At 42.1% G+C, this 21,604-nt stretch overlaps 1 protein-coding gene across 10 annotated transcripts in view; it reads right to left on the bottom strand.

Annotated features, from left to right (window-relative positions):
• The window catches only part of ESRRG (estrogen related receptor gamma), a 371,585-nt gene that overhangs the window by 270,311 nt on the left and 79,670 nt on the right, over positions 1-21,604 (bottom strand). The window contains exon 2 of one of the 10 annotated variants that reach the window (XM_088161169.1): positions 9,445-9,550. The exons of the other annotated variants lie outside the window; for them this stretch is intronic. The gene's annotated coding sequence lies outside the window, so the exon portion shown is untranslated. The remainder of the gene's footprint in view (positions 1-9,444; positions 9,551-21,604) is intronic. 10 annotated transcript variants of the gene reach the window in all.

The following is a 21,604-nucleotide window of genomic DNA, read 5'->3' as shown; positions in this document are numbered from 1 at the left end:
TGTAATACTTTATGTATTTAAGTATAATAATAAGTAGGCATTTAGCAAGCTTTGTTCACAGGTATTTATGAAGCCACAGGGCCAAACTATGGAACAATTTATATGGGAAGGGCACTTCATGCCATCAGACCAGCCAGCCTGTCATGGGCTGCAGCACTGACTTTCTACTCCAAAATGAAATTTTTCTACTAAACCTCAGCGATTTTGGATCACAACTGCAGTAACAGTTGTGATCCCCACCAGACACTTCCACTCCAAAACCAGTGTTACTAAAAAATAAGCAACTTCCCACAGCTGCTAAATTATGAGGGCTTCGATTTTCTTCATGCAACTGGTTTGAAGATATATGATAACTGCATGGCTAGTATACACTTACAGATCCCGAGACTGCATCAGCAGATCAGCTAATTGTGTTAATTAGCTATTTGCATGCACAATTACCTGATTTGTACAAGCAGTCAAGGTGATCATACATGTAAATTAGGCATGAATTTGCACAATTTACTCATCTGAAAATCAGCTATTCCACTTATTTTTAAGCACCAGAGATCCAGAGCTACAGAAAAGGCTGGCAAGTTACTGCCTTTATGCTTGATACATTTCCCAAGTTTTACGCTCCTTTTGCCTTGATTTTGTACATCACTGTGGGCAAGCACCCCTGCATGCATGGGCACACAACCATGCATAAAGAAATGAGCAGATCATCATCAAAAAGTCATACAAAGACAGTGAACTGCATCCCCATACAGAGAGAAATTTACTTCTTGTCTCCTAAAGGTCTTATTTTCCCCCTGTTATCTCTTCAGTTCTGGGAACTGCTGAGCTTAACAAAGTAAACTTGATTTTAGTTATCACAACAAGCTCGGGAAGCTCTGCAAGGAGCAGAAACCCAAACAACTCCAGTGCAAATACTCAGCCTGAAGCCCTGAAGACTGCTTAACATTTAAAGCCCCACTGCTGCCATGCTGACTTGCTGGTTAGGGGGTTTCAAACACAAATGGGTCATCTACATTTAATGTGAAGTTATACCATAGCTTGTCAAACAAATGGATGTTTATGCCATCATGGGCTGTTCAGGGATTCCAGAGTGGAGCACATCGCTATTATAAAAAGCAAATTCTCTAAAACTGCACACCTATCTCTTCCCCTCCTGAGGTAACATCTTTAGCTGAAGAGGGATTTGGGAGTGTACAATATGGAGAGCAAAACCCAAAAATGGATTAGTATCTCAAATACAAGTACATCTCTGCCTGCTTGAAGTGTCAAGGTAATCAAAAATTTTCAATTCACCAGGGACAAAAACCACCGCTGGTTTAGCCAAGAAGAAACAAACCCCACAAGCTCATTAGGACTAATACCTACAGATTCACACACACTCAAATAGAAAACAACCAACCAACAAAAAAAAAAAAAAAAAAAAAAAAAAGAAACCGAAACTTAACTTATTACAACATAGTTAAAGAGAAGGTTAAAAACAGGTCTCCAGTGCGGTGCAACTCAGTTTCAGTGGCTGTGGTTATTTACAGGACTTCCTCAGGGAGAACAATACTCGTGGTTAGAGGTGATAAAGTAATCCAAGTGACTAGACATTATAAATAGAGAGAGGTTCAAACTCTACTTCTGTCCCTCAGCACATATTGGCAGAATGATTGTTGCACTGCTGTCTGCAGCTTCTTCTTTTCTTAACTAGAGGCACTAGTCTAGGAAAATTCTGCTTCGGGTGTGCAGCTCCTTCCATCTCACCTTCCATTCTCTCCTCACCAGTAGGCACTAAAACTAAAGTCCTTGGGATAGAACTGTTAATAGCTTTGTGTACAAGACTGACATAGCAACACAACTGTCAGATTTAAAAGACAAATTACATCTCATGCCCACCCCCATCAGTACAGTGTGTGGTACAAGTGTGTGTAAAACAGAAGGGAGCTCCAGAAGAACTTCAGGGTCCCAACCATTTCTGAGGCAGCTGCTGATGACTAACTGGGCAGGACTTGCAGTGCTTGCAGTGTTGCACCTCAATGCCCTGACCCACTACCACTGGAAAAGTCTCCTCCTCCAATATCTGAATATTAATGCAGTCCATTCGTTTTCAGGATGGTACGACTAAAGACTGAGTTACAACCACCTGCTTTCGTATCTTTGCAATAAATGAGCACATTTTTATTTTCTTACATTAAACGAATGAGACATAATGAATGTTCATTAAATGAAAAATTCCAGGTAATATAAATACACTCAAAATAGGAGTCAAGTTGCAATTCCACTTCCAAATATAAGTCAATTCCTTTGGGACCTGGGGAATAGAGGAGAGCCAGACCAACACTCCTCCCTGGCATTCCTCCCCAGGCACATGTGTTCAAATGTGTTTATCTGGGAAGGCTTAGGTCAGTCCTGTGCTGTAGGAGCATCTCCTGCAGCTGGAACATCCAAAGCAGGTAGCACTCCATGCTGTAAACTGCTCGTGCAGCAGGACTGAGAAAGAGGCATTTCCTGGTCACCGGCTGTTCCCGACTACAGGAAAATGAAAATACAGCATCTCTGCACCTGTTCACCTGATGGTGAAGGAAGGAAAAGCCATTACCGAGTGACAGGAGACAAAAAACCAAAATCCACTTCAGCAACTCATCCCAGCACTGGTGATTAATCTCACACTCCCACAGCCTGATGCACATTAACCAGATAATTAATAATTTCTTTAGGGACTCCAGCTCGGCAACTGTTTTATCAGCCTGCACAGCATTAGGAGAGAGATGCTGCATTTGTGATCAAACTGCTGGAACTACCAAAATGTTCTGCAGGAACAGTAAAAGCTTCAGAGCAATCTGTGAGCCCTGTTTTACAAGTAACTGTAACATATGTGCAGAAATCAAGGCTGCTCCTTTATCAGTGCAATCGCCAGACTCAAAAACCTGAGCAAGATCAGCATAATAAGAATAATTAACAGCAATGCCCAGCTCCATCCAATCCCCATCTTCCTCCAGCAGAAGCTCTTCTCAGTATTTTTTAAAATACATTTTGCTTGATGCAGTAACATAGTATGTCCAATCATGCACTTTGACTATCCTTGGTTTGAATAACAAATCAGATTCATTTGCCTTACTACAAAAAAAGTTAACAATAAAAAAACCCCACCACCCTGTGTGTCATGACATGAGTGCCTTCTATAAGCTGAAGGCTTTCAAGCAATTCAGTGAGGAGGATGGCCACACTTAGCACAGCTCTTGCTAACAACTTTTTGCCACCCTCTGTGCACTCATCCTCCATGTTCAAGGACAGTCACACAGGATCTGAAACACAATACCAAAGTGCTGGCACCACATTATCTCCCCCAGCACTTAAAAATGGACTGCTGAGAAAAATCATGGTAAGTATTCTTTCCGATATTAAACTCTTCAGTGTGTTAGATATATGTCAGTATCAAGTGATTAAGAATGACTGATAATTAATAAATCACACCCACAGAGAGTGACCGGGTATTATTTCTTTCAGCCTCTGAAAAGAAGAGCTAGATTCACAGCTCTGCCTAAGTAATTTTATCTTTTCAAATTAACCATCCTGTGCAACTGCTGCTAGCAGGGAGATGTTAATTTTTTTTTCAATGGGCTTCAAAATAGTTTTAAGTTATAAATAAGTTATTTGGGTGTTTTTTCTAGTAATACTTCATTGTTATCATTACTGCACAGGGAAGGAAACAGAGACCCATCACATGTGAGAGTCCCAAAGCTTCCCCACCACAGAGTAGATTCCTAAACAAAGCTTGAGCCTGTCCTTTCATCACACAACTACTCTTTCACCTGAGAGAAAGCTGCAGCTTTTGGCAACAGCTCAGCAGAGTATCTGCCTTCTAAAAGATATCCTGCTCTTCTTCATATTCCAGGACTCAGGTCCTGGAAGTGGGCCTGTGCAGAGCTTTAGTGACAGCCACACACATCTGCACAACTGACCAGGTATCACTACCTGCACACCCCAAAGTCTGTTCTAAGACTGGGTTAGTAATACAGAATACTTTCTTTTAGTCCATACAATGCCTTGATTTGCATTTCCTTTCACATAACTAAATGACGTCATATGCCAATTTTTTAATCATCTACTTTAGTGTTTATACCACTCTGCTCACCGTATTATTCGAGCCCCTTCATTTTCATAGTGTCAGTTACCATTATTCCATTAAATTAAATCCTTTTACAAGCATCTTTCTATAAACATGCACTAGAGATAACATAGCCACATGGTGAGGATTCACAGACTACAGTAAGCAGATTACACCTGTCTTGATTTTCGATGTAGCTGTCGGCAGAGTATATTCTCCCATCAAACTGCACGCAGATCTCCTCATTAAAGCTACAGGGGAGAATAATTACAGAACAGTACATTGCAGTTTACCAATTGGTCTTGCATACATAATGGCCTATCAAAGAAAAATTGCGTCCTCCAACAGCTGGGAAAATCTTTAAATTGTTATTAGTATTATTATAAAATAGCCAACGTTTTAAACCATCCAACAATTTGCCTCCTGTATGCAAAGCAGACAGATAGAGGTGATCACATCCAAAGAGGTCTTTGACTCCCAGCCCATAAACAGAATTACTTTTCCCTTTACAAACACTCCATTCCCCAACCTTCTGTTCCACAGTAAAATCTCCTCCTCCTAAGAAATTATGCTGATTGCAGAATAGGCCTTGAAAGCAACTGGGTGATTTTCTGGATCTCTTAAGCCCTGGTGCTGAGTGCTAAGCATCACATTCCCCCACATCCTCACTCCTTGATGGGGAAACAGGGAGTCTGTCAGGTCCCTCAGCACCACCAGCAGGTCTTTTTGCTTGGCAGCTGGCTGATGAGGTGCTACCTATCCCAGATAAAGGATGCTGCAGAATCTGCAAAAATCTGCAGATGGAAGTAACCTCCTGGTGCTTCTGTCCCTGGCCTTTCACACTCCAGAGCTGAAGCATCCAGAACATACTGAACTGGTAGTCCTGTGGAGCATCAGGAAGACTGATTTTTCACCCATGTTAATAGTTGAAACATATGAGCTGTGTTTGTGTTAATGGATAAAAGGCAAAACCATTTTTGGGTACTATTTGCATTCCAAGATCCCAACTGTTAGTACCTTCAGCTCCACTCAGAAACCAAACCCATCACTCCTCAGGCACCACTTCTGAATACCAGCTCTTACTCATCACACAACAGAAGAGGAAAAACCCCAGATATGGGAAGAGCCAAATTCTTCAGATAAAAAGTCATGTTAGCTTTGCTAGCCCAGAAGCAAACCCTAAGCACATATTTATTTGGGGCCCAGCAGGTTGTCCTGACATGCTCTCCTACTCTGCTAAACCAGGAACTAAGAGCTGAGGACTTCAGCAACAAGAGAACATGCTGCTGGGACCAGTCCCACATATTCTGGTTCTCCTAGATTTTTACACAAAGACTCCCAAAGAGACCCTTCTGTACAAGCAGCCCAACAGCCACCTTTTCCCAGCTCTGAGGGACAGTGACACAAGCCACCTCAGCAGGCAGAGGGACACTCACCATGTAAAAGCATCTAAAACGTTTGCGGTGTTAAAACCACGGGAGAACAAACTTGCTCTCTGAAACAGCTCCCAGTACCAGCACTGCAAAGGATTTGCTGCTGCACTTTACCCAGCTGCACCTCCCAGACGAGCTGGCACGCTGCAGGCTCGCTTCCAGTCTCTCTCAGCTCCTTACTCCTAACAGGGACACGCTGACAACAGAAGCCAAGAGGAAAAACAAACGGAGCAGAGCTTGCTCCGGCCAGAAGACAGCCCACAGTTGCTCCTATAAGCTTGGAAATCTGTGGGTTTCTCTTTGAGAACTCCCCTTTCGCAAGGCTGCACCTCATGCTCCGGGGTGGAGTTGGCTGCAGGCTTAGTGAGATCACCCAGCCTGACCTCCTGTGCAAACACTGCCCAGTAACCTTCACCCATTTAAACACTGCTTTCGACTCAGCAACTCCAGCATTTTTTCTGATTAGCAAGTTTGGGTAGAAACAATTCCTGGACATCTCAATCTGCTTACTTTCCATAGGAAAAAAAAAAAAAAAGTAAAGTAAAAAACTGAAACTTGCCGTGTCTCTGCTGCAAACCACACAAATTTTGCAAATTTGTTCCCAAGGTCCCAGAGGACCACCCTATAGCCACCACCAAGAAGGGTGTCCTACACCAGGAAATGGGCAGCAAAGCCCAGCAGTGACAACACATGGGCCCAAGGATATTTCGTTCCAGTCTTTACCCTGCAAAGAGGAGCCCAGCAAGACTTCCTGGGGCTTAGTTCTCACTTCAACTCTCCCTCATAGAGCAGTCTCACCAGAGAGAAGTCAAAAATAGATTTGCTATCAATTGCCACAGTAGCTCTTTGGGGAAATTCTCCTTGACTTCACTAGTTCTGGACCAAAACATTAATCAAGCAAAGCACATTGGCTATTATAGTTTGCATTAAAAATACAAATACCTCATAAAAGCTGTGCTTTTTAAGTTTTAGAGGTCTTTAGAAAGCTTTTCCTTCCACTGCTGTCCCCTGACGCTACCAACTATGTATATTCAAATCCCCTATTCAAAGGTATTCTGCAATTAAAAAAATCCTTTATTAATTGTCAGAACACATATACCATGACTTTTTAGAAGAAGAACTGAGTGTTTAATGTGTCTTTACAAAAAATCATAATGACACTTCCCTGTTCTTACTAGAAAAACAAGCTAGCCTGTCAAGTGGAGAGAAAGGTGTAAGACTACTTCTGACTAAGACATAATATACAGGATTAGCTGGAAATTGCCAAATTAGGAAACTGGCTTTCCTGGATAGAGAGGGAAGGGTAAATCATATCCACCCAGACAAAGACTGAAGGGAAAGGGGAAAAAAAAAAAAAAAAAAAAAAGTACCAACTGAGTGGAGAAATCTGTCACATATTTTAGTAGATCAGGACTCTGACTATGTATCAGAGAAGAGAAGCCCTGATCAAGTCACATGCCCTTAACTACAGAAGATAAGATCAAAAGGTTTCAAAGGAAACTGATGGTGACAGTTTCTTCATTTGTATGCAATGTGACATACCAGATCCAAACTGTTGGCTACTTTTTGAACTATTTGTCAGGGGAGAGAAATTATTATTTTCTTTTATATTTTACTTTCAAGAACTCTTAGTCATTTGGGGGTTCTCTCCCCTGCTCTGTTTTATTTTCTAGCCAGGATTCAAACGTTCACCTTTGATGTAATATTTTTGCTGCACATCAGAATAGCTATGCCAAGCTTCAGAAGGACAATTAAATACAGAGAACTAAAAGGATGACATCACTTCAAACATGAACTTTTAATAAAATTATTCTAAAGAAACATCCCCGATGATGATTATTTTCTTTTCTTTCCCTGTATCTTCTTATATTTTACCCTTTCCATGTGTTTTCAACAATTCAAATTATTGCCAGGCTAGCAGCTGTAGTTGACTCGAAGCCATCAGCTTACATACAAGCAGAAGTATTTCTCCCTCTTTCTCACTGCTTCTGACAAGAAAAGTGTTAAATATAACGCAAAAAATAACTGTGTAAGATCACAAGTTGCTTATACAGCCAATAGGTTATATAACAGTTATATTCACATGGCAAATAAATAAATGGGGGATTTGTGATAGCTCAGCTTCTCCAGGACCCAGACCTGATAGGTTTCAGCCCAGCATTCCCTGCTGATGTGCAAAATCTGCAGTTGCTCATTATATGTTAGTAAACTTGCCCTAAAATCATGCTCTTCTTTCCAAAAAAAGGTACCAAACACCTTGCCAAAGTTCATCTGTGGCACTCAGCATTCATGAGCCAGTGATATGTGTAAGGTAATAATATTCTCCCCAAAGTGTTGTGAAACATTCAGAAACTGCAGTAGCTGCAGCCACGTAAGTGGCTGAGACAGCCAGACACGAAAAAATACATTGCAGTCTCCTGGGTGAAGGAGAAGGTACTCAACCCATAGAAAAGCGATACAACATTCACTTCTACAGCCCACTAGATCAAATTTTAAAGTTGTAGCATTTGGTTTTAAATGTGACAAACATTTTAAATGTTTCAAGCTCTTATATAAATCCTTGAGAATCCTGGAACCATGCTAATAAAGGATGCTGAATTTAAGGACTCAAGTCTAAGCCCCTTTAAACACAGCAGGGGAAAGAAATAGCTCTTCTAACAATATTTTTCTCAGTCAGGCCAAATATTTTTGAAGCAAATTGTTTGGAATACATAGCTTACATGTACAAGTCTATTGAGAGTTTACACAGATGTTTATAGAGAAATTACTGCAGTACACAGATTTAGAGTCACTTAAAAAGTCTTAAAAAGCATATGACTATACCTTTAGTGCATAAAGCTCCTGTCAGTGAAGTTTTTTTCCCAAACCATCACCTATTCTGTGTCCATGCAGCCCAGACCTTCCTCAGGGCTGCAGTAACATGCCTTGTAGAACAGCAAGAGGAAAAGAGCTGCACCTTCCCCACCAGGTTCCCAGCTCCTCAGCCAGTCCTCAGGGCTCCTGCTCCAGCCCTGCTTTCCCAGAGCTGCAGCTGCAGTCCATCTGCATCTCCTCCTCTGACACAGACCAGAGCAAACATGCCTACAGTTTCCCTTGCTACTGTACGAAAGCCTTGTGATTCATTCTTTTTACGTTCTTGAAGTAACACAAATCACCAACTCCAAAATCCACACGAGGAAGTCACTCTGGTGTGACCTGGAACTCACCTCTCCCACCCGTGCCGATGTGAAGACCATTGCACCAGGAAATACTTTACCAAGTGACTTCTCCTTCCTCCCCGTGGGTAAATTCTAGCTCTGAATTTCAAAAGCTGCCATTAATACACAGAAAGCTGGAATAAATCCCTCTCCTGGACATGCAAACACGCTCACTTTCACATGACTTGCAGCTGGCCTGAAGAGCTTGCACCCTGCCCCACACATCATTATGTGGTTGTGCAATGAGACCACGTTTGATAGGCATGGCCCTGCAGCAAGCAGCCCTGCTTGCTAAACTCTCCATAATTGACTTTCTAACCCACATTATCTGCCACACACCTGCGAGGTGCCTGCTAAGGGCCAACCTGGTACACACCAAACCAATACGAGAACAAAACTTTAGGAGAAATAGAAATTGAAAATGCAAACTCAGACTGGGCATCACAGACTGGTATGGATTTAAAATTACTGACACATTCATAAGGGATATGAAACCTAAAGAACAGGGTAAAGCAATCCCATAGGCATTAAAAAATACACATACATATATGTATAACACAAATACAGCAGTCTCACCACCCAACTTCTGATACGAAACTTAAATATAGAAGCTATTCTTCCTTGGCTCTCTCAGCAGAGAGGAATAACATGGCAAGAAATCAGCTTTTTTCAGGGGTGTTCAAGAGTTAAAGCCTGGAGAAGGTGGCCCCCTGAAGTGGCTACTGACCTGCATTAGGAGTCTGACAGCTATAGGGAGCTCTTCTCACACTCTCAGCAGGTGGCCCAGGCTCGAGCAGACTGAAGTGGATGCTGGTTCACATGAGTACACAGGGCTGTAAGTAACAAAAATTCATCTGCTTGCTGAAACCATCCCCACTACAGAACAACACCTTCCAGAGGCAGACAGGCTTTCACTTATCATTAACTGAGTCAGTCATTCAGGGTCAACTGCAACCAGGTATGAATCAGCACCACCAGCCTTGTAAAATAGGTGTTAAAACCCAGGTGAAACTCATCCCCCCCTTCCCCAGGTGCTAAGCAAACCAGTGTTTTACCCCTGTGCTGCCGGGTGGGCTTGTGGCTTCTGCCAAAAACGTGGTGAAAGTCATGACTGCAACTGGGAAGGACTGGATACACCTTCCCTCGTGGGAACAAGGGCATGAGGGATAGCTCACTTTGTATTTTCCAGCAAGGCCAGGGGGTTTTCTCCCCTGTGGAGGTGTTGTGTGTTTGTTCCATGCCCAGGAGATGGAACAATTAAGACGTGCTCAATACCCTTCTGCCACCCACTCAGTGTAACACCTTAGTCATCAAATCGTCCTATTGTGCTACTCAATACTTTCTATAACAGTAGGAATATGAGAGTATGTCCAAAGATAGCAATGAACACACAAGGTAATTATTTTTAAGCTTGCTAATCACAATCAATAGTTTCTTAGCAAAAACTGATGAGCTGGAGTTGGCTCCTATTTTAAACCAATAAGATATGCAGTCAAGACTTGAATTACACCATTGGGCAAGCCTCCAAACTCCTAATGACTGCCAGCCAAGAGAAGGATGGGTCCTTGGTGGGTCTTACTCCCTTCCTGAGCACGGTATCAAAGAATTTTTTCCGTAGACTATAAAGCCAGAAGTGGGTTGTAACTGCTGCGTGACTTCACCAAAAGTACCAACAAGAATCTAACTCCATACATCAAAAAGGAGTTATACAATTGTTAAAAAGCTTGAGGATGTTTACTTGAAGAGTTTGAAGTTTTGTAGCTGTCATATAAAAGATAAACTCGTAGAACAGTGCCATGTGCCTTCCAGGGGTGTATAATTAGGAACAGATGAATACAAGTTAGGAAGCTCACAGCCCCTCCCTATTTTGGTAGAATTTTCCTTAAACTAATATTTCTAATGTTTTGCTATCCCTTGACTTTTCTTTTTTAATTTCCAAAGCCCTAAATTTCTTTGTTGCTTTTGGGAAATTCCTCATTTCTCTGCCACTCTCAGGAAGGTGTTATCCCCCCCTACAAAAGAACCTAAAATTATTCCCAACATTCAGTACTGCAGCAATAATTCCCTCTTGGAAGAAGGAACATGTTTTCTTTTGTTTTGTTTCTTCTCTCCACTGATTAAAAGCAACAATGAGTCCAAAGGAATAGTACAATACCATCAAGTGTAATTGTTGCCTCTCACAACAAATGTGAAGGGGATCAGGAAACACACCCACCCTTGATTACTGGGAAAATATCAGGGATAAAAGATGTCAGCAGGGGCAAGTAATTCTGTTCATCAGCTTACACAGACAAAGGTAAGAGAGACCAGCACCGTTCATTAACTGGATGGAATTACAGCAGTTCAGGGGTTGCAGAATTACTCAAGGAATTAACACTCCCTTAATTTTTCTGTCATAATCCCTCTAGTTTGGGATATTTTTGACTTTGGTTCTGGTGTCTGCTGCTGGATGAAAATGACTGATGATGAAGCCTCCATGAGGTGTGCAGGCACCTCTCAAGGAAGAACAGCAGCCAAGAACATGGCTTGTCCATGCCATAATTTCCAGACATCTAAAATGACCAGTGCTCTCTGTGCTAGAAAGAGTGACACCGTGGTCTGTACTCAATGGAGGTTTTTGAAGCAAACATCATATGCAGTGTCAGTGTTTATTAAAGATAACTAATGCCCAAACACTTTATTTACTTCTGTTTATTGCTATTTTAGCAAGAGTCACCAGAGAGTAGCTATGCTTCTGCTCCACCAGGGTTCTTTAATCACTGTTAGTAGGTAAAATCATGTGTGACAACTAATCCAAAAAGCAGATTATATTTATTTTGGCTACAGTGGCTTGCAATTCGTTAAAATCAACAAAGCCTTTTCATTAGCCCCCTGCTGATGTCCTAAAACCAGATATTTCAAGGGTCTCAAAACACAGAGCTAGACACATGCAGTAAAGCTGGGACTGACAGACTTGCTGTTGCCATACTTACCGTAAAATCTTATTAAAAACAACAGCAAACTTCTTATTTTCTTTCATAAGAGGGCTTAATTTAGGATCTCAAATTCCAAAATAAAAATCTTGGAGGCAGGACTTTTTAAATTTCAAGAAGTACAAGTGAATTGACAATAAAATCATCAGTGGATTACTTGCTCAGGGTTGTGTGTTGGAAAAAAAAAGCTGTCGGAACACTGTAAGGAGTGAGATTATAGATTCAGCAAGTCTAAAGATTAGCCTACATGCTTGCTGAGCTCCCTGCATCCTGGAACCACATTTGAATAACTGAAATTCTAGTTAACAGTGTGATCTCATTCTCTGTGATATCATGATCTCTGGCCATGATCTCCTGATGACACTGCCTTAGACCTGTGACCATGAAAACATACACTTGGAATCACACAGGATCAGAAGATCAGATCAGAGACCAGATCCACATAAAAGTTACAGTGTTCCATCTCTTCTCCAACCTCACTAGTCTTCAAACACTGCCAGGAAGTTCACAAACCTAGAAGCAACCTTACCATAACCACCAAGGGCCACAATTCAAACAAAATAGGAAATTAGTGCATTAGAAGGCCACATAATTGATTTATATATATATATATGAAAACACTGATTTACATCAATGAAGTTTTTCCTCTCTTGTAATGAATTTCCTGAGTGACAGACATACTTTTGGTCACTATCCTTACGCCCCCCTTTGGACAAGTGACTTAAACAACACCCTTGCCACTGTGAAAAAAGCCACTCCTGACCTGCATCCTACCATGCAGACATATTTATTTCCCACAGCTGGATGTAGATTGCAAATTTTCATGTGTACTGCTGAAGTGGAGCTCCTTGTTTGTCCCCCTAAGCACAGTCTTGAACATTGTCAACGCTGATTATTAGACATCACACCAGCCCCTTCCAAATCTGCAGATCTCCAGTGGTTCAGAGGGAAGCCAAGAGCAGTCCTTTAGTGAGATAACCATTCCTAAACACCCAAACCAGCATGGTGCCAGGCTGCCCCTGAGACAGGAGGGTCACTTCATCTCCCTCTGTGCCACTGTCCTCCAGCTGGCTGCAGCCCTTCCAAGTTCACACTCTGAACACAACAAGCCGGCTGCTAAAGCAGAGAATAAAATCCAGACTGGAAGGAAAAACCAGATACAAAGCTTTTCTCCAGTGGCTAATCAGAGTTCTGTCCACAGGGAAAACTGAGCCCCATCTGATATACAACTTACTGTTTTGGCTCTCCATAATTAAAACTATTGTTGCCATGGCAATACAAAGGGTGGTGGAAATACACACACAGCTCATGTCATGCCTCTTTGGTGATACAATTTGCTGTCCCAGTCTGGCTTGTGCCAGGATGGAACAAAACGTGACTCGGAAATAGTTGACTTGGCGAGGTTTGTTATTCAGGAATCAGATGCTGTGTGAGCTGTGAGACCACTTTCTCAGGCTCCCTAACATGACCACTAATCCTGTTCTAGTCAATAGCAGTTTTAAAGATAATTTCAAAGAGAAGAGTTCTGATTCTACACTACTCAATTTCTCAAAGCATTATAAAGAAAGAATTTTTTTTAATGTATAGAGAATGAAAAAGAACCAATCAGAAGGATTAATATATATATATTCTTAAAAGCAGACACAAAATTAAAATGCAAAAACTTGATTCTAAGTTCAATACAACAAACATCCACGGTTTGGTTAGCATTTGTTTATTCATTTGAAATTGTGATCTCCACTGAGCATGTTATAATCAAGCAGAACTTGCAGGTCACCCAATGACCTCTGAAGAACAGAAAGTAATCTGCTACTGAGGAAATATCCTAAAACATAACTCTTTCTGTGGATACACACCTATATCAGCATAACCCACACAGACACACCAACAGTTTTTTTATAGGATGAGGCAAGAATTTTAGGTTTGTGACTTGCAATCCAGTAATTTCTTATGTGGAAATCTCTAATAGGATTCCGGAGGTGCACAAGAGTTTACTCATGTGGAAAACTTAGAGGTGCTACAACAAAAAGGTGAATTGCAGAGACTTATGTAAGAATTCCACTGATGCCAATGTCTACTGACAACAGTCCAAGTTTTGCTTCTTTCTGGAATGGAAAGTTTAATATACGGCCCAAGCACAAACCAAGGGAGATGTCTGTGAGCTGGAAGGTAGATCAGGGAGGGGTGAGATCCAGGAGAGCCACCCAAGCAAGGAGGGATGCACTTCTTATATCACATGGATTACTATGGCTCTTGTATTTCTGCAAAGCAAAACACTTTATATTATACACATCCCAGTATGAAATCTGTGTGCAAATGCTTCAGCTGCCATGTGACCTCTGTAAGATCAATTACAGATGAGGGGGTTGATCATGGAAGATCTCTGGGATGATCAGGGTTAAGCAGCAAGACAGAGTAGGGGGTGTAGAACCAAGAAGCTCAGCCATGGCATCTAGGGAGAGGGTCTGGGAACACCTGCTTTAGAGAACTGACACCACATGGACATTCTCTTCTCAGAGAGCAGCAAAAGAAATCTGGGCAGCTCTCTGAGGAACAGATCCAGTACCAAGTCTGAACAGGATGGTCAAGGGGACGCCTTAAAGTCAGAGGGTGACCTGAGTCATGACGGTGTAGGTGTATATAACAGCAATACAAAAATTCAAAACCTAATGCCTTACCTCACAATGTTTTCTCCACAAGAAAGAGCAGGGATAAAACAAAAAGGCATCACAGCAGTTGGACACATCACTTTATACTCTTGTGTACAGAGCTCAGATACTCTGGTTATTAGCACATGATAAAATTCTATTAAAAACACATGAGGCTATGGAAAAAGAATGGGAGGGAAAACTAATGGGCCAGAAGAAGAACAATAAACTGGCAGATGGGAGGTCCCAGCTCAAGAAGAATTTGAAGGAATGGAGAGATGTATTCTTGGAAGAGGAAGGGTACATCAGGTAGCTGACATATTGAGTTTCCAGGAAAGAGGGAGAGTATTAATGACAGTGCAGCTGACGGTTTCAGCAGCTACCAACGAAATGATTTGCCCTTCTTTTTCAGCTGAAGAGGTGACAGTGTGGATATGGCAGCTGATTTACATATATCATCATAACTTCCATAGGAATATCAGATTTCTTTATAAGGACTTGTAGTACCAGCTTTGCAGGTCAGTGTCAATGTCTAACAGAGCCACTGGAGACAAAGGGGAAGATTCAGAGAGGCACTGAGGTGCCTGAAACAGGGCTTAACCTGAATTTAATTGCCTAATTTAAAAAAGATTCCAAAATCCCCTGCTTCAGTAACTGTAAATGCATCAGGGCTAACATTTATGACCACAAAGACCACTGAAAATCAATCCCTGCTACCCTGGCAGCCATGCACGTATGACCTCTCTAAACTCGCTCCACTGTGATCCAGATCCAGGTCCCTCAACACTGCTTGTGTCCTGAGGGGCCCAGTCCCAAAGGCGAGCTTGGGCTTCTCTGATCTCACACCAAGAGTGCCCTCTTCCCTCAGTCCTGCTTTCTGCCAGTGCCCTCCAACATGAAATACCCCAGTTCTGCCATAACAGCACAGTGGTTTCTGTGCAAGGCATCTGTCATGAACCAGTCAGCCGACTGCACAGGCACAATCTCTGCTTTGGTTCAGCCCACAGCAAAAAGGTGGGTTCTTGGTTTTTGGGTTTTTTTTTAGGGATTACCACACACTAAACTGAAGTACATAAGGTAACCAAAGGGATAACTGAATATTGCCCCAGAGTTTCATTTCAGTTTGGGTGATTTAGCACACCAAACACAAAACTGTTTGCAGGATTGGGCCCTGACTGTACGCCAACCCTTGCCCAGCATGAGGAACAAGGAACAGGCACCAAGAAAGCTCCAGAACAGCAGTTTCCAGCCTAAAGCCAGGTTTAGTAATATATCAAGGCTTTAGAACATATAAAACAATTAAGGGACCAGCATGGTGTTTGATATACTCTCCAGTCTGATTTCAGTATGTTCTCACCATTTGCAGATGTCCTGTTTATTCTATTTATGTCACCTATTTATGATGTTCTTTCTGGCATGTAGATTTTGTTGCAACAAAAATTCAGGTTGAGGATTTTTGCCAGTGGCAAGCTGATGTTGCTCAGAACAGCATTAAAATGCTATCATGCTGTTAGATTAAGCAACCTATTTTCTCTACTAGCACAGATTGTACTTTAGTTTTGCCCTTACACCTACCAAATTGCTGTTTCTTGCAACATTTCTCTTTGAAGGTAGTTGCCAATCTCCAAACCAATGCTATTTTCACCAAACGAAAGAGAAGTTTGTAAAGGACTACAATAAAAGCAGGAGATGGACCTCTTTGCAAGAGTCTTTTTCTATTTCAAAAATAATACTAGAAAAAAAAAAATAAAGCAGTAAGGAAAAAGAAGTGAGTCGTATTTCTTCTCTACTTTTAAGCAGGACTCCCATCAGATGACTCACGAGATATTGCCACGTGTTAATATGAAACAGGTTTTATAGAACAAGTAGCTGTGGTATGTACCCTGTCCTAAACCTGCTGACATAACAACACCTAATGATTTAACATTTTTTTCTCCCTTTGCTCCTTCTTAATTTTTAATCTTCTTCTGAAAATTTCTCATCCCTCGCCTCTTCTCTGCCAGCTGTCCAATTCCAGGTATTTTCATCTGTAGTTCCTTAGAGGGAATAGTCTGTGATGGGGACAATGAGACCAGAAACGAGCAGGCACAGTCAAATGCAGACACAGGCGTTTCAGCTAGGGCACTTCTAGGACTTTAAATATAAATTCTAAATAGGCTGGAGAAATAAAATATTAAAAAAAAAAAAAAAACCTGCAAAAAGAGACCAAACTACAAGAAACCAGTCACATCGATTAGCTGATTAGTTTGTCAGTGAGTGATTAGTCAGAAAGACTGGAATTAGTCAGTGAAGCCCTGTCTTCTATGAATAAGGGTGGGGAGGACACCCTTTCCCACCCTCGGTGACAGATGATATCTGTTTTCTCCTTCGAGTTTGAATTTAAGAGCCACTGAAGCTCAGCAAGAGTATATTCTGGCTCAAATGAGCTGAAAATTGCATTCAATTTGAATTTCAAAACGAGAGGAGAAGGAGGAATGGGGGGAGAGGGAGGGAGTGAGCTCAGCAGGACCCATCAGGTCCCTCTTGCAGCAGGTCCAGCTGCACCCAGGCAGGCTGCGGAGCTGAAACGCAGGGCATGATGCAAAGGAAAGAGCATTGCTGGACAACAGCCCAGTTCCAGTTTAAAAATAAACGTTTTGCTGTCAGGATCAAAGCAAACTCTGCTTTTATGTATATTACAAGCTGTATGTTCAGAAGAAAAAGATTCTTCTGGTTACTTGAGGGAAGAGAGGTATTGGGAAGGTAGAGCTGGCCAGAGGGAGGGGGGTACCCAGCTTTCCCACTAGAAAATCCTCAGTAATTCAGACTAATCTGAAAGTACTTGCCATTCCCTCAAACAGACCACATATACCGAACGTAAGCACTGAATTTTCTTTAACGCAAGGTTCATTTAAGGTTACATTTTTTAGCGTGGGGTAACATTTAATTTATGTCTTTGTGGGTGAAGGGATTATTTCCCCTTCCCTTTGTGCATTAAATTTACAGTTATATCTGATGACTCCGAAAGAAATGGAGTTATGCCTGCAACCCAAATATATCCTGTAATTTGATGGCATGATAGCTGTTGGTCTCTTTAATGCAACTGATAATGTCCAATATTCAATATAAAAATGATAACATACCAAATGAAGAGATTCTTCAGCAAACTTCTTACTGACTTCACTGTGCAATTTGACCCAAGGGTCTGGAGTAGTAATAAAATAATTACAATTAATCATGAGAAATAATTAATAACTTAAGGATTAAAATGTGTCCATTTATACATTCAGGATCAGCATTTTCTATGTACCCTTGAGAAGCTTTTAGCTTCCCTTCCTAAACAGAATGCTTGCAGTAGCGTTTAGAACTGGAGAGTTCAGCTATCAGAAACTGCCTGCTAATTCGGCTCATGGTATTTGTTATATGGCATTGTGTTCACAGATAGAAGGGTCCTTATTACACCAATAACCCGCTCATATCCTCTGATGCAGCAGCTATTTCAGAGCACAATGTTTTTATCACAAGTTTTTCCCTTTTTTCCAACTAAGTGTTTTTTAAATTGATAAATCGGAAAATTGCCAGCTTTACACATGTAGGTGATGTGAGGCAGGATCCAAACCCAAAGGAAGAAAAAAAACCCTAAAACACGCGGTCAATTTTCCTGGCAATTGCATTATATAAAAGCTCCCAGGCAACAGAGTTAAGCACACACTATTAGATATACCTTGGCATGCTGTGCCTTCAGCAAAGCTTAGATTTCCCTCTATGGCTAAAGACTATATTAACATCCAAAGTGAGCTAGTGTGCTGGTTTTAAGCTTTTCCCATCACCAAAGTAATTCTTAATCTGTTCTTTTGGCAGGTAAAGGGACAATCTGAACATATCTAAATCCTGGTTGCATCCTTTGCACCACACAGAAGTTTCCAAATACTGTAGGCACTTGGACAAAAACCTGTAAACACTCACAACCACTTGAAATAGACCTTACACCTCATTGTGCACCACACGGGTCAGAGGAACTACTCAGAATACAGAGCACTTTGTAGATATCCAAATATGCAATTGTATGCCTCACTCTGGAAGGCATTTTTAGATATTATTGTTTCAAGTGTCATTCTTGCATTGCCTTCTTTCTGCCTTGATTGCAACGCCACAGAAATACTGATCTCCCATCTCCATATTGCCCCCTGATATGCTCTGGTTTCCCTAAATACACACCCTAGAGGTTCATTTCTGGAGGGGAAGAGGAGAAATAGACAGACCTATCTCCATCACTCCATTTCTGAAAGAAAGCTTTCTCTGTAAATCAGATTATCTGCCATGCTTACTTTACAATGCTTACTTTACTGAAGATGATACTCACTTTCCAGGAGGGAGAACAAAAAATATGCAAAATATATGGCATATTCCTGACAGATCAATCTCCATACTGGAGCTTCTAGATCTAACACTACTAATAAGAAACAATAAGAGTATTTGTCTGATGACAGCATTGCACTAAGAAGCGCCTCGGCTTCCAGACCAGAGCCAAGCCACGTCCGGTCCGCTCCGGTCCATCTGCACCTACTCATGTGGACATGCCCCTGATGGTGCTCTGCTCTTCCAGCTGGGAAGGCCCTGCCTGATCCCACTCTGGCTGTCGGCGCTCAAACTGCTCCACGGCTGGAGCGCCGCGAGCGTGGGTGACAAGCACGGCATCAGAGGAAATACTTGGCAATTTCTCCAAGGTACTGGACACTAGAGTAGTTCAGCTGAATGGCATGTGTGCCCACGTAAGGCTGCAATGTCAAGAAGACCTTATGTTATTTACCAGGTGAGTGCTGGTTTCATGCACTAAAATATTGTATCAAGGTGTGACCTGCAGGAGGATTTGCCTGCTTGGAAAAAAATTAAAGCTCCCTATTTTTTTTTCTATCAGTCCTTTTTATAATTGAACATCGCTTATTCAACACTGCATAATTAACATTATGAAACAGACATACCTCACAAAGAAAATAAAATCTAAGAGGGATAAAAATTTCACACAGAAGCCACGTTCCAGAAACTTTTCTTCAGTCCTTTCACTCACTACTATCAAAACTAGAGAGGCATAAAGTCATGTCGACTGCAAGTCAGAGTATGAATGCAAACCTCACTAGATGTGAACTCTGGCACTGTTTTCTCCTATGCAGTATTTTACACAAAAAATGTTCTTACTGCGGCAATATTTGGTGTAAGAACATCCTGCCTAGACAAAAAAAGGAGAAAAATACTTCTGGGTTTCCTCATTGTTAAATTGGACCACATTTTTTTTTAATAATTTAAAAGGTAAATTATAAAGGGTGTACTCCTATAGATGACATCACAGAGCTTCACCAAATCCATGCAGTCCAGGGAGATGACTTATTCCCTGGGAACAACACTACTCTCAGAGATGGCATGCCAAAGCCTGCAAACAACAACACTGTGGAAAGCACTGCCCCAGGAGTGCCCTGAGAAGAGCACATCCCACAGCCAGGAGGAGTGGGATACACACAAGTCTCCCCAGTGCCTCTCTTGGTACCGATTCCAACCTCAACCTGTTAAGGTCCATCTCTGGTTGTTATGGCACAAGGTTGCTGATGATTTATTAAGAGCTCTTATCTCCATCAGACAGTTTACAATTAACAGCTTCTCCTTTTCTTAAATATAAATAAATACATAAATGAAATCAGAGCTGCTAAGTGCTGAGTGTACCCAAATGACATCATCGGCAACTGCCAGTCACCCAGGCTGCAAAAATAAATAAGGGATGGGGGCGGGGGGAGCAGAGGGGGAGGCAGGGTATTTACTCAATCAGTACCTATTTTTGAATTTCCTTCAAGCTGGCTTGGACCAAGAGCCATCAATTATTTAAAAGAAGTAACATGATGCTTCCTTTGTTGAGGCAAATCTGCAAGCAGACCCCAAGAGAGAATAAAAAATGAATTAGGCAGAATTTATTAGTGCGCTTGAAGAAAACAGATTCAGCTATCAGAGCTGACTGTGCTTTTAAAAATAGTGTATTTCTGCCCATGAACAACAGTTTCTCTCTTTCTCCCTTACCCCAATAGATCCTCAATAATCTCACCTCTCCCCTCTCCTTACGCTTTCTTTTTTCTTTTTCAAGAGGGCATAACACTGAAAGAGGCATCAATCATTCCTTAAACTTCTTCCTTCTTTTCTGACTTGACTTGATGTATGGTCTTCATTTAAATTACAAATATACTAATCTAAAACACTGTTTACCAAGCAGCATATTAAATGAAAGATGCAAGAAATTGCATCACTCACATTTTAAAAATGACTTTAGACTCAGGGACACATAAAAACAATGAGACAGGATGATCTGCCTTGGTTGCTATATTTCAATCCGAGCAAATGAGATTTGGTTCCAGTGGTTTTCTGCTCGGGACACTGCTAACCCCCAGTTAAACGCACCCTGCCAAAACCATTATAAAACCTCCTCCTTAGCCGATGTTGGTTGGGGTTTCTGCAATGCTCCGGGACACATAGAGCTGATGAGACCGAAGTCTCAGTCCCTGTGTCTGCACCTGAGTTCACACCTGAGAGAGTCCCTCCAGGGCTGCGAGCAGGAGCCTGGCCATGCCAGAGGCTGCGGCACGGACAGAGAGCGAGCGGAGGCTGATCCCAACCCCAGTGACAGCACTCAGCTGCAGCAACTGAAACAGCAAAGGGAACACTCGCAGGACAAAAAAAAAAAAAAAAAAAGCACCGCCTTTACTCAAAGGCTCCCTGCTTCATCCTTCACACCAGGGAAACGATGCATTTAGATCACTTTGGGTGACCTTTAGTGGCGTCCAGCAGCTGGAAAGGGCAAATGCCGCTTTGCGAAAACACGGGGCTCTCTCGCGCGTGATCGCAGCGGGGCGGAGAGGCGCAGCCTCCTCCCCGGGCTGGGGCTCCTGCCCCGAGCCCCTGCGTGGTCGCCAGCAGCTGGGGGCCACAGCTGAGGCGCCCTCACTCGCCCCTCTCCTCCTCCTCGGGGCCGGAGCCAAGGTTCTGGCACTGCCCCCAGCGTGGGGAGAGTGCGGGGCAGTCACGGCTCGGCAGGGATGAGCCTGGGGAATCGGGTTTTAGGCTGCCTCCTTCTCCCCCGGCTCCAACCCCAAAACAAAACAAAGGTCATCGCTTACTAGTTCCTCTGCTGGCAGGGTGTGATTAAAAGTGCGCTTAGTCCAAAAGCCAAGGAAGTTTGACAAAACTGTGAACGCGGCCTCAAGGAATATTTTCTCATGTAAAAGAAATCACTGGAACGTTATTTATCAGC

Source organism: Sturnus vulgaris, chromosome 3 (genome assembly GCF_052056855.1).
Source record: "Sturnus vulgaris isolate bStuVul1 chromosome 3, bStuVul1.hap1, whole genome shotgun sequence".
NCBI classification, from domain to species: Eukaryota; Metazoa; Chordata; class Aves; order Passeriformes; family Sturnidae; genus Sturnus; species Sturnus vulgaris.
The sequence above is the reverse complement of the archived record's forward strand: the minus strand, read 5'-3'. Positions and strand labels throughout refer to the sequence as shown.